Here is a 12,557-nt window from a genome sequence, read left to right as displayed (position 1 = left end):
CCCGGATGCTGCTGAGGCGGTTGATCACACCCTCTGGCGTTATTACTATTCTGCTAGTATAATACTGGTTTCCGTCATTCCGGTTATTATTTGCATTGTACCGTCTGTTATTACGGTCCGAACCATTATGATTATTGTTATTGCTGCCATGGTTGCGGTATGCATTGTTCCCATGGTTATCGTTGTTGTGGTTGTTGTGGTACCCGTTGTTGTTACCACGGCCTCTACCACAGTCGCGATTATTGCGCCAATTGTTCTCGTCCTCAACTCTTTCCAGGATATCATTGATTGTCTTGTAATTGCTTCCTACGTAGCGTTTTGTATCATCTGGAAGCTTCTTGTAGAGTTCCCAGACTATTTCGGATTCCGTGCGGCGATCACGCTAATATTCCAACTTGCGGATCCAGCCCTCACAAAACTCCTGCATCGAGCCGCGCGAATTCGCATCGAAAGGCCTCGATACGACAAATTCGCGCCAGACATTTTGTTGTTTTTGCTCTGACCAGTATTCAGCCAGAAACAAATTTTTAAACTCGTCAAAAGTCAGGTTCGTAATGTTGAGGTTTAAGCCCCAACGCTTGGCATCACCAGCCAACACATCAATAACCGCATTACTTTTTCTCTGATTAGTCCATGATCTGGGTAAAACTCTTTCACAATTTTTAATGAAATCCGTCGCGTGTATACCGCCTTTTTTCAAGGGGTCGAACCGCTCCTCTTTCGTCCACCATTCCTAACTATGTGCACAGATTGGCACATAGCTCTGTTTTTCGTCAAGTTTCTGTTCTAATTCCGACACTCTCGTAATTACTTGGCAAGTGGTTGTCGCAAGCGTTTCTACTTCCCTTTTTTTCTCTTCGCAGGTATTAGCGAGCTTCGTCACTTTAGTATCTACTTCGGATACTAAAGCCGTTAAAGTTTCCACATTCTGTTGATCCTCTTTTTTCACTAATTGAATTTGTTCCATCACCTTATACTCGATGATCGGAGCAACTGATTCTCCTGCACTTTACTCGATTCTGCTAATTTCGGAATCAAAACGAGTATTTATGCTCGCAATTTCCGCCTGAACTCCTATCATTTCCTGTTTAAGATTACCGATTTCGGTATTAATCATAACAATATCTTCTTTGATTTTATCAACTTTTGTGTTAACAACTTCAACATTGTTGTTAGCAACATTAATAGCTTTGTTCTGGTTGTCTATCTTTCTGTCAATTTTTTGAGACTGAGCTTTAATTTCTGCCGATTGACTCTTGATATCATTAATCAAAACATACAATAAATCGGTTAAATTCCCGGAAACTACTGGTTTTACTTCCGTAGCAGGTTCCTCTATATATGTTCCCCCGTATTAGTCATCAAGGGGTACAAATTTGATTTTCGCTTCCGATTCCGAAACATTTTCTAAAGTTTGGAATTCCATTTCTGCTCTTTGTTGCGTTTCGGCGGTCGTGTCTTTCATGCTAACCGCCTGCCCCTGAGCAATGGCTTCCGCAGTGCGCGTTTCCCACTGTTCGACCGATTGCTCCGTATCCAAGTCTACCAAATTTTGGTAATTGTTGCCTTCACTCATTTTAATTATTTTCAATATAAATGCCAAATCTCAAATATAATTAGGATTACTACCACTACTTATTGTCGCTGACGTAACGGCCTGTTCGTAACCAGTTCTTTGTTACGAGATTTGCACAATGCAAAATTCATGTCCAGAACAACCTCAGATCTGAAGATTGTCCTGTCACCAGGTCGCCACGTGTAACCTCCCCCTCACTTATCGACCTTAATGACAGTGAAAAATTAAACCGCGTGTACCTAATGGAAATTTGGGAAAAGCAATCGTCACCGAAGTTAATCTGTCGATAAAGAGGGAAGAAAGTGTTACATCCAAGTTAATAAAAAAGTAAATGTGCAGTCGTTACATTAACAATTAACTAGCGGTAATTAGATATTTGAGATTTGGGGGAAATTACAGTCGCCAGTCCTATGGACAATTACTATAGTAACTGAAAAAGAAAGGTTATTACACATATAAATAGCACTAGAAGCGTGGTAACTGAAGGTTGACACGTGTAATGTGAAAACTGAAAGTTTGTCAGAAGTAATAAATTTCGTTACACTCTGACTTAATTTAGCAAAAGAATTAATAAAACCGTAAAAGTTAATTTAGTGACTGAAATTAATAGTGAGCTTTGTTTCTGAAGCACATCGAAATTCAGTAAAATACGATTAGTCTTGGGCTACCTCAACAATCATTTCAAAATTTACTTGAATCTACACAATTTAGAAATAAGAGATTTAACTTTGAACTTGAATTAAATGATTCTGAACAATTAACAATAGTAAAATTTAGTATGTACCAAGCTGAGCTGCAGTCACAGGTAAGCTAAAATACGGTAACAAAACTCGCACTCTTAATTTGTGCTTGTGCAATCTAAATGTTGTAGCCAGCTATGAATACCTTAACTGAACTTTGAAATTAAAGCAGTGAAATCGAATGATATTACTTTAATGCTGGCGTTTGAATTTCAATGACACTCGGGTTCATTCCAGAAAAGGACGGGACCCTGCTTGGTAATGCAATTGGGACAATGAGCAACAAAGGTTCATACTACGTTGCTGTAATTTAGTGAAAAAAATTTAACAGTTTGAAAAGCGGAGGTCTGCCATACAGTTCTAAAACTTTACGTGCTACCAGTCTTCCTTGTTGTTTGATTGAAGGTTTGAAGTCGTCGATCTAGGAGGTGGCGACACTCAGTCATTGTCGGCCGTCGCTGTTGCAGAAGCTGGATGTTGGCGCGCCTTATTCTCGACACGGTCTCCAGCCGAAACGGGCTCTTGATGTGTGCCAGCTAACGCTTCCCGTCCGCGACACCATCTCAAGAAACTAACATAGCAAGTCGAGCGCAATTACATGCTGCCAAACCCCGAACGCGCGTCAACTCGCCGGAGCGTCTCACAACACAACTGCTCCACTGCCCTCCTCCAGCCAGACTCTCTCTGCTCTGCCCGCGCTCCACGCGGCAGAGTTAACACTACCAAAGATCCTAAAAACTTTGGTTCTCCACACGACCTATCGATGTATTCGTTCGATAGCATAGTTTCCCCTAGGCGGGACTCAGCGTAAAATACAAATAATATTTACAAAACAAACCAATTATTTATCGACATAGATGCATAAATATACATATACAAATAGTAAAACAATTACAATATATAAAGGCATAGAAATGTTATGCATTCAGATAACAAAATAAGGAAATAGGGGGATATGCATTTCCGGCGTTACAGGGGGAACAACGATCACTATCTTGTCAGGGATGGCGGGAGGAAAAGCGACACTCTGTGTGCTATGGATGGGCTCTTTCCTTGACTAAGTGGGTGAGGGACGAGTGAAACATTGGTGGTTTCGGTATCAGTCACTTATTGTGACATAAGACCCTCTAAAACAAACAGAGTGAAACGTTTTAAATCGTTCAGCTCCTCGCAGCTGCGGAGCGGCGCGGGGCCGTAGCGTGCTGATTCCAGTGACCGCTGTTACGGAATCGCTCGTGTTGCAGCGGAGTGCGAGGCTGAGTATTTTCGCCTCAGTACCGTGCCTGTGACCGTCGGGTGCGGCTGCGCGGTCTTCTTGGGTATTCGCTCGTTGCGACATTATCGAACGGTTCTGTTAAGGCGCGGAGTGCTCCGTCCCAGACCCGAACCAGCGACCCTCTGATTGGGCGTCTTCTGTCGGAGTTCGTCAGCTCCTAGGTTCACAGGTGACCCATCTAGAAAGGCGGTAGCCTATTGGTCCTCAACAGCCACCTGGGTATGTACCACACGAACGTCATTATAATAATATCTGGGACGGCATCTACAGCTTTAATCAATCAGTGTGGTACCGATATCTTCTTCTGTCGATCGGTGTGTCGGCTAAGTCGCTGCAGCGAAGTATAACGACCAATGACTAACCACCAGTTCGTGTACCCAGGCGATGTTCCTTCATCTGTTCTTTCTCCTCTCAAAGGAGCCCTCCTGTCCGTTTGTTCATAAATGCTTCAAATGGCTCTGAGCACTATGGGACTAAACATCTGTGGTCATCAGTCCCCTAGAACTTAGAACTAATTAAACCTAACTAATCTAAGGACATCACACACATCCATGCCCGAGGCAGGATTCGAACCTGCGACCGTAGCAGTCGCGCGGTTCCGGACTGAGCGCCTAGAACCGCTAGACCACCGCGGCCGGCTGTCCGTTTGTCAGAGGTATTTATTCGCCAGTGTCGCAAATTTTCTGCTGGGGGGGGGGGGGGCACTGACTCTTTGGTTGTTGATCTACGCTTCTCATATTGTGCAGAAACATAACCAATGTCGACACACGTGCCGACTTTCCTTGTTTATTTCTATGCTGGCATGGTCGGGCATTGACCTGTCGTTTCTCTACGCATCGCCAGACAGGTCATGCATGTAAATTCAGTATGATGACAGTTCCTGAAGCATTGACCAGTGATGTGTGATCTGCGCTGGTCGTTGTTCTCTGTGGAAGAATTTCCTAAGTCATTGGTCGGTCGAAGTGCTGACTGCTACTGCGCCAACTTCATTGGTCATCAGCCTCCTTGTTCGTCGTCTGTCGCGTCCGAATATTGTAGCTTAAAGTGTCAAAGTCTCTAACATGTTCGCTTGACCTATAATAAGTCTTGACGTATTTTTTTGTTAGATATGTGCTTTGAACAATCATAAATAACACGTAATTATTATACAGAATCATAAGTAACATATAATAATTTTATATAATTGTTATACACCGTACATTGCTTCCCTATCCTGACAAATGTGCCCTCGAATTTTCTCCGCAGTCCATCTACAAGTAGCCGGCCAGTGTGGCCGTGCGGTTAAAGGCGCTTCAGTCTGGAACCGCGTGACCGCTACGGTCGCAGGTTCGAATCCTGCCTCGGGCATGGATGTGTGTGATGTCCTTAGGTTAGTTAGGTTTAATTAGTTCTAAGTTCTAGGCGACTGATGACCTCAGAAGTTAAGTCGCATAGTGTTCAGAGCCATTTGAACTATCCATCTACAAGTGACTAACAAACAAGTAACAAAAACAAGGAGGCAATCTTTGACTGTCATGAAAATTATATATTATATTCATTCTGTAATACCTTGAAATACATCAGCATTAAGAAAACTTCTGAAAGTAACGTTAGAAATATGGTAGAACGACGATCAGTAAAAATACAATAAAGTAGCAAGCGACAATTATCTCTACACACATTTTATCTGTATAAGTATATGCTCGGGATTTTTTTAGACATTCAGCTGGAATTCGATATAGTGATATGTTATTGTTTGTCTTGGGTATAATTACAAACAAGAAGGTTCCAATAATACCTGTGCCCAATATCACAATTCGCATTTGATGTTCCTCTTTCAACTGTAAGATACGCTGCATCATAGCGTTGGCAACAATCTTGCCTTGTTGCGCACTGATAAGAACATCAAATGACTGCAGGATGGAGGAATGAAGGGAGTTGTTCAGGTAAGACAAATTTTGAGGATATAATAGTTGCTTGGGTGTTTCCAGCCAATAAATCAGTGGTTATGACGAGGTGGCAATGGTCAAGCCGCTGGTAGCAGGCAAGTGAAATTTCACATTTGGGAGAGAATATAATCTGCCTGTATTATGGAAGGTAGTACTGCTAAGTGCACGTTACGTAATTGTGATTCAAGCCCACAGCTCGTGGTCGTGCAGTAGCGTTCTCGCTTCCCGCGCCCGGGTTCCCGGGTTCACTTCCTGGCGGGGTCAGGGATTTTCTCTGCATCGTGATGACTAGGTGTTGTGTGCTGTCCTTAGGTTAGTTAGGTTTAAGTAGTTCTAAGTTCTAGGGGACTGATGACCAGAGATGTTAAGTCCCATAGTGCTCAGAGCCATTTGAACCATTTTTTTAATGGCGAAATGAAAATTACTGTGCACTTGTATGGTCTAGATACCCTTATCAGTACATTATATCCTTATCAATACAGTATGCTGAATGGCTCAATTAAGAACATGGGGTCTAATGATATGTCAGTAGTTCTTATCATTCGAAGCCCACAATTCCTATTTGTGTATGTTCTTAATTCCCTTTTCTGTACCTGGTTCCCTGATAGTACATTATCCATAGAATGTGTAGTGTACAAAGTATACATTGGCATTAGAACTGTAGATTTTGTATTGTGGGTGCGTAACTGAGTGCGTGCGGCAGAATGTTATTTCGGGCCAAGGGTCTGTGTTGATGATCAGCGGTCTTCCATTTCCATGGTCCAGCACGCATTGGAACAGTATTTGCTACCATTGGTGGCGTTACATCCGTTGCTCCCTTAAAACGTTTCAACCATCTTACATGAACACTGGTGGTTTCCGTGGATAACTGTAACTTGACTTTAACTGGTGTTGCGTTTTTGATAACTTGCTTAGGAGCATCGTAATTTCTCAGAAATTTTTCCGTCTTTCTCTTAGATAAAAAAGTCCATTGTACAATTTCGAAATCCAGTTACTTAACATGTACGTTGCCTAATTTTACTTGCCAATCTAATTTTCTGATATTTGCTTTATGTACTTTTTTCCAAATGTCCTTCTTGTATCAAGCAAATTTCCTAACTACTTCTCCGTTCTTTCCTTCTTTGGGCTTAATGACATCGAATGGTGAGTACATCTTCCTTTCATAATTAATTTCAAAAGGCGACATGCTCGTTCCTTCGTGTGTTTTGGTGTAGTGGAATGACAGTATCCTAATTGTTCTGTTGGTCGTTGATAAAATAACTATGCATCTTCACAATAGTGAGTTGGACCCCTTCTGTCCATGCATTTGCCTGTTGATGTAATGAGGCGTTGCATAATTTACGTACTTACAGCATATGACAGAGTTGTTTCATTGGGTCGGACGTGAAGTTACTGCGTTGATAGGTTTTAAAGACTTCTGGTATGCCGAATTATCATAGCCTGTGCACTGGTGTTCGTTAGTTTATCAGGGAGACTTACCATGTTTAGATATCTTGAGAAATGATCTATAATCGCTAGTACATTACTATTCCTGGCCAGGAATTTTAAAGGGACCATAAATGTCCATTAATATCATTTCGAATGGGTGTAACGCTTCCAGGAGACTTTGTAACAGTTCATGTTGATCTAATAGTCTGCTCGCTGGATGCACAGTATGCACTTGCACGCATGTTGTGTTACATCGTGCTTTCTTCCCTGACCAGAAACATTCAGCAATGTGTCTTTCAGAATTTAATCATGGGTCTATTGCATGACTTCCTGTTAGAGGTGTTCGGGAACCATCATTCTTGGTCCGAGTCTAGTTTTTTGACACAGGACCCCACTCTGTAGGAAAAACTGCTGTTGTGTTGCATATTTGCTGCAATCTGCTTTTGAAGCCTGGGTTCTTGCCATTCTTTTGCACCACGACCTACCAATTCCAATACCGCTATTCTTATACAAAGACAACGTGTGTTGGAATATTTCTTTCCCCGGTTATGAATGACTTCAAAGTTCACTTTGGAGGGGCATAGCGACCAATGTGTCAAACGACTTGAGAGCAGTATGGTGCGTGATTATTTTGAATTTATTCCCATACAGATAGCACCTGAAGTACTTTATGTCATAGATGATACTCAGTAACTCCTTTTCCGTCATTGAGTAATTATTTTCTGATGTATTTGATTGTTTGGATGGGTAGAGTACTGGATGTTCTGTACACTTAATGTATTCACCCAAAACTGCTCCGATAGCATGTTCAGATGCATCGCAGGACAGGACGAATTATTTGCTGAAATCTGGATAGATTAGTGGAGAACTATGTGTTGATTTGTATTTCAAATACTGTGTCGCATTCTGTTGTCAAGAGAAATTAGTACTTTTTTCAATAACTCTGTGAGAGGTCATGCTATTTCTGCACGGACTTCTCAGATTTTCGATAATAATTTCAAAGTCCTAGAAATTGCTGTATTTCCTTGACAGATTGTGGCACTGGAAAATCTTTAACTGCAGTTATTAACCATGGGCTTGTTTTGATTTCGTGTTCACTGATAATATGGCATAAATATGTTACTTCCTTTAAAGAAAATGAGACGTTTCCAAACTTAATGTTAATTTAGCATCCCTGAGAAGTTAGAAAACTTCTCCTCTGTGAATAACACGCTCCTTGATGTCTTATGAATATACGATTATGTCATCGAGGTATATCATGGACTGCGAGGTTTCAACCTACGTAACCCACCATCTAGCAATGTTTGGAATGTTTTGGGGGCATTTTTTAAACCAAAAGGCGTTTATAAAAGTTGCCAGTGATCTGAAGGGCTGGAGAAAACAGTTTTATGTCTGTCCTCTGGTGCAACTTCTAATTGGTGGTACCTAGCCCTCAAGTCAATTGTGGAGAAATAGTTACTGTTGCCGGGATGTCCAACGTTATCTATAATATTCTGTGATTGATACACGTCTGAAACTGTCTTGTTATATCAATACCTGTAATCACAACAGAATCTATAATTTTTTGCGCCATCAGCACATTTATTTGACACAATTACGTCATTTGCTCTGTATGGCGAAGCCGAATACTCTATTATGCCATCCTTTAATTATTGATAAATGAATTCATCAAGTAACGATTGTAACTGATGATAATCTCTGTATGGTCTCCTAAAATTGGGGTGTTATCTCTTGTTGGAATCCTGAGTTGTTGCTGGTAGCGGTCCCTGTGAACTAAACAGATCCTGAAACTCGTTCAACACTGCTTCTGTCGTACCCCATTCGTTTTCCTATAAGTGTGATATCTTTTCGTGCACAATGCAGTTTTATAGGCGGCTGGTTTGTCACTATTGTCTACGTCTGACAAATCAAAACCATCTCCCTCTAAGGCACTTATATCAGCTATCCATATTCCCTTTTATAACTCGTTGTCTTTTGTCCCACAATTATCTATATGCACCTGTACTTTCTGTTCTCCATCAATTATTGTTGTGGCACGAACTATATTCCTGCACAAAAAAAAATTCCTGTAACGGTTCCATTATGCATAGTGTGTTTGCATGAAAAGCAGCATTAATGTCCACCCAGAGTAGCTTTCCTGTACCGAAGGGTATTTTATTATGCAAATCTACCTTCCAGAACATTGCTCGCAATTTAGATGATTCCTTTTTCTGGGGAGAGTGATCTTGCTGCAAAGCGTCCATGGCACATGTATCACATAATCGAAACATTGTTCTGCTAAGCTCCACTATTTGCTGACTGACGTTGATTATTGCCTGATGTTTATTCAGGAAGTCTAACCCTAGGCTAAGATCATATTCATCGCTTTCCCTTGATACGACTTCCACAACCTCCTGGAATCTTACAGCCTCAATGTGAAAGGTTAGGGACGTACGGGCTACGGAATGTATGTAACCTCCGCCTATACCACTTAACTTATATCTTGAAGAGTCATATCTCCTGACCTCAGTGCACTGTTTACTTATGACTGACACGTGAGCCCCAGTGCCGACTAAAAGTTTACATGTTTTACCACTAACAGTGCTTGGTAACCAGCACTCCTCCTTCGCATGCGCTTTATTAGCATGGAATTGTATTGAGAAAGCCTGGCGGTGGTTCCAATGTTCCCGCTGCTGTTTAATGTACCGCTGTTTTCCAATTACCTGTATTGCTACATTCACGATATGTATGTCCCACACTTCGACTTTTTGTACACTGGGGTTGGTGACAGTTTTTCGCTATGTGTCCCTGCCGATCGCATCTGAAACAACGAATCACTGCCGAAAAAAAATTTTTTTCTTCCCTTGTACCTTGTCGTGGCGTGTATTTCCTCTAATGCTGTAGCAGTGTTGGCTGCATCAGTTAAGCTCTTCGGAAATTCTGCCCTGACACAGCTCGATATTTCGGATGCCGATCCTCACGAAAACATACCTCAGGTCCTATTCTCTCCTTCTTCAGAATATACTCATTGGCTTCATCATTGGCTGACAACTGGTAAATGTTGCTGTTAGCTGTTCTATCCACAAAGCTATCGATTGTTTCGCTGTGGTTCTGAGACATGGTGTTCAATGGCTCACTATAAAACGGAAACTGATCGGATGTTTAAACCTTTTGAGCAAACTTTATCAAGTACCGAGCGCCACGGGTTTCGAATCCGCGCCAGACAGCATGGAACTCGATGACCACTAGAGGTCTCTGCAGCAGTCACGCTGTACGCCGTGACTGCGCGCGCTCCTGGCCCCGAGTCTAACATGAGGGCGCCACTGTGGAGTGCATGGTCCCAGTGGCTAATTGTGACATACCCTGTCGGGTATTTAGCTGGCTGCCTCTCACTTAGCGAGGCACAGATACAGATCTTCTACACATCCCATATACTTGATCCACCTCACCTGCTTGTCTCTCCTATCCTCTCTCACCCCCATCTGCTGCCGCACTTGTATTCCTACGTTCCACCTGCTCTCCATCTCTCCACTCTTCATACCCTTGCCCAAGGTGGCTTCCACCAACTCCCCCTCCCTGATCATGCCCTCATCCCCTCCATCTATCCCTCCTACCAACTTTGATCCTCCCCTTCCACACCCTGTGTTTTTTCCTTAGGGCACCCTCCATCCCTTCTCTACCTCCTCCCTTTCTGCCACCCTCCTCACCCGGGGCTTCTCCTACTCCCCATACCTTCTTTCCTCCCCCTCCCATCTCCTCTGCCTCTGGCATCTACACCCTCCTCTCTTCCTCCTCGCCCACCTTTTCCTCTTTTGGCAGGTCCCCGTACTCGTACACATCAAGTGAACATTCGTGTGCCAGAGATCATCGCCATTGGTTCTTTGTGTTTGCCATTGTGTTAGTGCTTCAGTGTTTTCACCGCCCACACTCCATCGTTCACGTACGTCATTTCAGTCATCAGTGTTCGTCTACAAGTGCTGAACGTTTTGTATTTTACTACACCTGTGAACGGCTCCGTGTTTTTTACTACTACTGTATTTTGTCCACCATCATGTTTTGATTTTCTGTGTCTTCCTTGTTTCTATTCGTACTATCTGTGGCTGAAGAGCGGCGTAATATTGCTGCTGCTGGCCCACCTTTTGTATAAGGCGTTAAGGGGAGCCAGAGGTGGTAAAATCCAAAAAATTACGATTTTTTTTTTTTTTTGCTACCGAAAATTAATTGGAACATTCCTCTTTAATATAAACTTAGAATTATTGTTCTACTCGCCCTAGAAGTGGAGTTATTACCATTTTCCACCACGCCTGCGGAGGAAATGGGTGGCCGCTGAATGCATCTAACACCCTCTCGTGTCTTCCTGGCGAACTGCTTGGGATTTTCTCGCCCTGTTACGCATACAGCGCCTTATGTTACGCATACAGCGAGTGTGCAAGGGTTGGCTACATTGTTTTCTGTGACAAATGAAGCGCTAAGAGCGCGGAACATCGTCTCTTTGCTGTTTACTGTTTCGAATTAGTTCACTGTTGCGCCTGTTGTTGGTAGTATTATACTTCTTGCGTAAAGCGTTGTTCTGGTTACGATGTCGCGTTTTAGTAACCGTGTATATAAGAAGAGGAAGAACGTAGGGAAAAGAAAATTAACACTAATACCAAGTTGCGATACTACAATTACTGAAATAGTTCGTTCTTCTGCTAAGCAACACATGGCCGTCCATAGCCCTGTGACATCTTCTAGCAAATACTACCTTGGGGATGGTGACTCCAAAGGTTTCAACACTATAGAGGAACTGAAACCATATGGAAATGAATTTGTAGTTGAAAAGTTGGAATGCATTGAGCATGTGCAAAAGCATATGGGTGCACGGCTTAGAAGGCTCAAACAAACTTTGGGTTCAAGTAAGCTCATTGATGGAAAGACAATAGGAGGGAGAGGCAGGCTTACTGATGAGGTGATTGAACGTCTACAGAGATACTATGGGTATGCTATAAGGCAAAATACTAGTAATGTTAGTGACATGCGAAAAGCAGTGTGGGCATTGTTCCTTCATACTGCCTCTTCCAATGAATACCCTCAACACAGCCTGTGCCCAAAAGATTCCTGGTGCAAATATAATGCAAAAAAGGACTATGATCACAAACATGGTTTGCCAGCAGCTGCGATAAATGCAATAAAACCTATTTTTCATGACTTAGCACAGCCAGAATTGTTACACAAATGTCTACACGGAAAGATGCAGAATCCTAATGAGAGCGTAAACAATTTGGTTTGGAAAGTGATTCCTAAAAGGGTGTTTGTAAACATAAAAACACTGCACATTGGCATTTATGATGCAATAGCAACCTACAACAAAGGGAACAGTGTGAAGTGTGAATTTCTGAAGGCATTAGGATTTACAGCTGGGGTGAACACTGTACGAGCACTAAGAAATATTGACAGAGAAAGGATAAGTGGAGCAGAAAGAAGAGAAAGGCATATGAAGTATGATGGAACAACAGGCCAGAAAAGAAGACAGATGAGGAAGCTTTTGGAGGATGAAAAGGAAGACCCTGACAATCCATCCTATAGTGCAGGAATGTATTGAGAAACTTTGATAGCCATTTCCCGTAAATTAGAATTTTTCGAATATAAGG

Source organism: Schistocerca serialis, chromosome 1 (assembly GCF_023864345.2).
Source record: "Schistocerca serialis cubense isolate TAMUIC-IGC-003099 chromosome 1, iqSchSeri2.2, whole genome shotgun sequence".
Classification (NCBI taxonomy): Eukaryota; Metazoa; Arthropoda; class Insecta; order Orthoptera; family Acrididae; genus Schistocerca; species Schistocerca serialis.
This window is presented reverse-complemented; position numbering follows the sequence as displayed.